Source organism: Lepus europaeus, chromosome 7, assembly GCF_033115175.1.
Source record: "Lepus europaeus isolate LE1 chromosome 7, mLepTim1.pri, whole genome shotgun sequence".
Classification (NCBI taxonomy): Eukaryota; Metazoa; Chordata; class Mammalia; order Lagomorpha; family Leporidae; genus Lepus; species Lepus europaeus.
In genome coordinates, this window is record NC_084833.1 from 46,453,967 (window position 1) to 46,459,966 (window position 6,000).

Consider the following 6,000-nt stretch of genomic DNA (forward strand, 5'->3'; position numbering starts at 1 on the left):
TGTGCCTGCAACATGGCAGCCTGTTAGAAACTTGAAGGAATGATGACACCCTTAAATGTGCTGTCCTTCCAACCATTCCTCAACTGGCATGGAGACAAAGTGGGGAAAATCTTGCTGCTGGGGCTGGTGTGGCCTGGCCAGGGGGAAGATAGAGAGGGAGCTTGGAACCAAAAAGAGAAGGGGGCCGAAGAGGATTCTATAAAATGGGGATGAAAACGTTGACCTCACAGTGGCCAGCATTATGAGGAACCAGTTATGTAGTGTGTGTGAATGAGCTTTGTGGAAACAACGATCCTCTGTACTCCCAGAACAGGTGATACGTCACCATATTGCATTATAGCCATTTTTCCAATGTGCCTGCTTCCCCTTGAAGACTGTAAGTACATTGTGATGGGGAAAGTATTGTTTTTGTCGGCCCAGCTCCTGTCTTCCATTGAGAAGTCCTTGTTCCTCATCTCTAGTGGTTCAGGTGGCACTATCACTGTCAATATCAATGTCAGATCTGTGTGTGAGCCATGGAACTGAGGCTATGAGCCAGTCCTGACCCAACAGGTGCTCTATCCCTTTGTCCATAGGGAGGGGCATGTGGCCAAGCAGGTCTAGTTACATTTCTTCAGTGTAATTTATGGATGCTAGGAAGACAAGTTTCTTTCTTTTAGGTTATGAGTCTAAAAATACAAGCTTGGGGCTACAATTTATTTGTTTAACAAGTATTTATTGAGGGTCTAAATATCAGTCAGGGTTGGTAGGGTATATTCATAGGAACATACACCTCTCTAGATGTTTTAAACAAAAGGACTTCAGCATGGGAAAGTGGTAACACAGTGTTAGAAGGGATAAAAGAGCAAAATATGGACTTGGAGTTGACCTAGAGCTTAGTAACTGCTGGAAGACACTGCCGTCATGAAGGCTGGGGGAACAAAAAGTGGAGGCAATTTTACTGGATCCAGAACTAGGGAGGAAGGTAGGCTGGGGCTGGTACTTTGAGCCACCAAGGTTTTCTAAATGTGACTGATTCTAAGACTGTGGTGGAGCTGCAGAGCTGCTGAGGTTCTGAAGAAGTAACTCCACCTACGGGTGCTGGAAGTGCCAAAAATAAATAAATGAAAAGCCTCGTTTGCCTCCATGCAGGCAGGAAGGATGCTTTCAGAAGCATGAATCAGGAAATAAGGCTCTTCTCTCATCCAGTCCTCCGAATTCTCACCAGTACTTTATTGGCTGAATCTAGCTTCTAGCACACTGACTTGACTTGCCCTACAGGTTTTGGATTTGCTAGCCCCAACAATTGCATAAGCCATCACTTAACATCTGTCTATCTAACTAGCTGGCTAGCTAGCTATCATCCATCCATCCATCCATCCACCATCCTATTGTTTCTCTGGTGAACCCTGACTAATACAGGGAAGAAGAATTAGAGCAAGGATGTGATTTCAGACAGAGTCTGGCCATGGGGAGCTCTGGGGTGTAAGGTGGGATGTAAGAATGTGCCCTGCTATGAGGCAAAGCAGTTGAACTTTGCACATCTGTATCAGTCAGTTTGCAAAGCAATTCTCCAGAGATGGTTTTGGGTGTGAGTTACACACATATTTCAAATGTCAGGAACTTCCATTTTTTTTATTCTAATTTTTGAGGCCATGGCTTTTTAATTCCAGATGGTCACAGATACTCCTGGGAAGAATAATAAGAATAAAGTATGATTCCTTCTCCATCCACTGAGAAATCATAAGATGTTTCTTTAAGAGAAAACTGGCTATGGGTCTTGAGGGATATGGGCTTGGTTTAAGAACTTAGGAGGTTGAGTTTAGGTTTCAGGTTGGCTAATTTACCATGGGAGCTTAAAAAAAAAAAAAAAAGAGTACCTGGCTTCTTTGAAATTTACCTACTGGATGTACCAGAGAGCTAGCCAGGACCGTGACTAGCTCTACTCCAACCCAGTTCTCCCACTTACACCCCTACATCCCTGCCCTTCACTCCAGGTAAATGCCACTTCCTCTGGAAGCTTCCTTATTCTCTCAGGAAGTTCCCTGTTCTCCCTTAGGGACATCATTATGATGTTATTGCATTATCCCATAATGAACTCTTTGTTTTGTAGGTAACCAACCATCCCAATTTTCCTGGGACTGAAGGGTCCATGGGACACTGGACTTGCAGTGCCAAAACCAAGGTGAGTTGGTCACCCTACTTTTCCTTATCCCCACTGACAGTGAGTCCTTGATGATATGGGACCTCATCCTACTCAACCTAATGTTTGTCCTCGCACGGTTTTTTCACAAGCTTGTTTTTTAAAACAATTGTGACAGTTAAGAAGTAACACTTTCTTTTCTCCACTCAAGTTAAGAGCTCATTAAGGTAGACACACTCAAAAGCGAGACCCATAAAGATAGAAATGCCAGCTTTATGAGTGATGAAAACTGGTAATCGAGCAGGGACCTAGGTCTTCCAGCCAATGAACTTCTAATACTTTACTCTTTATTTTAAGTTTATTTTTAAAAAGATTTATTTATTTATTTATTTATTTGAAAGGCAGAATTACAGAGAGGCACAGAGAGAGAGAGAGACAGGTCTCCCATCTGCTGGTTCACTTTCCAGAGGGCCGCAACAGCTGGATCTGTGCTGATCTGAAGACAGGAGCCAGGAGCTTCTTCTAGCTCTCCCACATTGGTGCAGGGGCCCAAGGACTTGGGCTATATTCTACTGCTTTCCCAGGCTATAGCAGAGAGCTGGATCAGAAGTGGAGCAGCCGGGACTCAAACCAGCGCCCATATGAGATGCCAGCACTGCAGATGGCAGCTTTACTGGCTACACCACAGTGCCAGCCCCTACTTTACTCTTTAATTAGAAACTTTTCCAATCACAATTTTCAGTGACCTTGAACCATTGCAAGCTCTTGTGTGTCTGAGCACAAGAAATGGATCAAAAGGAATGCTACTCATAGGCAGGCAGATTCCAAACAGAAGAATCAGTGGCTGAGCAGGGTAAGCAGCCTTGTCCATCAGCTCTTTTATTAGACAAGTCTCTCACCTTTGCTTTGAGATGAGAGAAGGAAGTGGTGAGGGGAAAGCAGAGAGTAGAGAGAAGTGTTAGCTAAACCCCTCTCCCCCTCTCCTAAATAACACACTAACTGGGCCGTTGCTGTGGCTCATCGGGTTAAAGCCCCAGCCTGCAGCACTGCCACCCCATCTGGGCGCCAGTTCAAGTCTTGGCTGCCCCACTTCTGATCCAGCTCCCTACTGATATGCCTGGAAAAGCAGTAGAGGATGGCCCCAAGTCCCTGAGCCCCTGCACCCACGTGGGAAACCTAGAAAGCTCCTGGCGTTGGATAGGCTCAGCTCTTATGGTTGTTACCATTTGGGGAGTGAGCCAGTAGATGGAAGATCGATTGATCAATCAATCGATCTATCTATCTATGTATTTATCTCTACCTCTTTCTGTAACTCTGCCTTTCAAATAAACAAAATAAATCTTTTAAAAAAAAGAACACATGGATCCATGAGGAAGAAAGAATTGGTTGAGTGAATAAATGAAACAATCAATCAATATTGCTGATGTTGCTTGTCTTTCTGTTTACCATTTGATCATTTGTTGAGAAGTCTGGAACTGCTCCAGGGTAGAGACAGTTCACAACAACCATCAACACTGTGTCTGCTGACAAGTGCTGTGAGGACGATGGACAACCGCCTCACCATAGTGATCACTCGCTGAGATACCCCTAGCTGCTGTCTGACTACTTGATGAACCTTACTAAGCAGTGGCTCAGAGCCTTCCTGGCAAGGACTTCATCAGCCATGCTTCCCCAGAACTTACCAGAGTGATTGTCATTTTCAGGACTCCGCAGCTACTGAAGTAGATCATTCCATCTCAGATACAGAGTACCCACCCACTTGCTGGATAAAAGCTGCATTTGCTTAGGATAGAAGAGTTTGATCTTATTGGCATGGTGATGAAGGTGTGTGAAGCTAGAGCTCAGGTGAGGTTCCTTTAAGACAATAGTGATTTGAGATTATGCTAGGTCAGAGAAGATGTGGCTCAACCAAAGGACTGCTGAAGTGCTGTTCATTTGTCAATGTTCTAGTGCCCCAACCTACCTTAAACCTTGTTTCCTAAGGGTAATCAGTAAGGCATACTCTGCATGGCACTTACCCCTGAAACAGCCAAGTGTACAGTGACTGGGTTCTCAGTCCCACTCAGTGCACACCCGTTATAGACCAACTTGATTAAACAAGAGCACCTAGCAGGCAGTGTGCTACACGGGGGAGGCAGAGGCCTAGGAGTAAGGTTTCTACCACACACTAATTAACTCTAGACCACTGAACTTAGGGATCCTTATCTGTGAAACAGGGTGAGGAGCGCTTGTGGTAAAGATCTCCTGAAACTTCTTCCAGCCAAAAAGAGCACCGAGAACCACTGGCCATCAAGAACATGTAGCCTGGTGGAAACCTTTGTGGAAGCTCTTTTGGCAATGGCTTTTCTGCTAGCTCCGTGCCTTCTGTGTCTCCTTGCAGGAGGTGTTTTCTCCTGAGTATGGCGTGTGTGGAATATTAAAAAAAATGGTGCATTCACTCACAGTTTAATATTTGCATTGTGATTATCTATGACAGCCATGTTCTGAATCCTCAGATATGAACACTCTAAGCCTCTCCAAGTCATATTTCATATAGCCTCTTCAACACACATCCATCCTCTACTAAGATTTCATTATTAAGACTTTCATTTCTCATAATGGATTTTCCTTTCTAACTCAGGCTCCACAGGTAACGAGCTGAGATTACATGATTTATTGTTAGCAGTTTGCTGGCCTTGGACTATTTGATGTGTGTGCTAATTTTATGGCACATTGAACTTCTGCTTCCTTACCAGAGGAGAAAAAAATTACAGCTGTAACACCTCCAAAACAAAAAATAAAAAATAACCTCTTGCAAGTTATGGAGGCAAAGCCTTCCTCTTAGAATGAAAGGTTTGTGTTTGTTCAAAAGACTGTTATCCTATCCATGGGATATCGAAAATGGACTGAAGGAAACAGCAGATTATGTACAGGTAGAAAATGGAGCAAACGGATTAAATTTTAATTAGTATCCAGTAGGGTAAATATCTTCGTGTAATAAATATCTGAGCATAGTCTTATTAAGCAACAGATTCTGTTTAAAGCATATATACTAATAAAAAGTCTTTCCTATTGGCAATGAAATGGAAATACATATCATGTGTTTTGTGTGTGTGAGTGTGTATGTGTGTGTACATGTGTGCTACAGAGTTCAGAAAGATTGGGAAGAGAAGGGAAATAATACTTAGTGGGTATATCAATTTCATGTAACTGTCATAACAAATTACCACAGAGTTGTTTCCTTGAAACCACAGAAATTCCTTCTGTCACAGTTCCAGGGGCCAAAAGTCTGAAATCAATATCCCTGGGCCAAGGTCAAGGTATCAGCAAGGCTGCATGCCTTCCAAAGCTGCTTGGGGGGAATCTACTCCTCATCTCTCCCAATCTAGGGATGGCTGTCCTTGGCTTGTGGAAACGTCTCCAAGCCTCTGTCTGCTTCACGTTCTGCCTCGACAGAATCCCTCTGTCTTTCCTAAGTGTATATGTGATTGCATTAGGGCTCCCTTGCACAATTCAGGAAAACCCCCCAACCTCAACATCCCTAATTTAGTCATGTGTGCAAAAACCCATTCACTTTCTTTTGCCATATAAGGTACTTTAATGCTCACAGATTCCAAGATTAAGACATAGATACTTTTTGGTGGACCATTTCTCAGTCTACTCCTTAGAGCATTTACTCTACACTATTTTCTGACCTGTATCTAAAAACCTGTGCTACTCTCATAAGCCTTCTATGGGGAACATGCTGGAAGAAACGGCTCTGGATTAGGAATCACCAAACTTGAGTTCCTGAACTCACTAGTATGTGGGCCACCACCCTCCTTTTCATGACCAGGGAGACATCACTCGTTGAACAAAACACTAACTTTCGCTTAACCCCTGGACTTGAGCTCAGAATT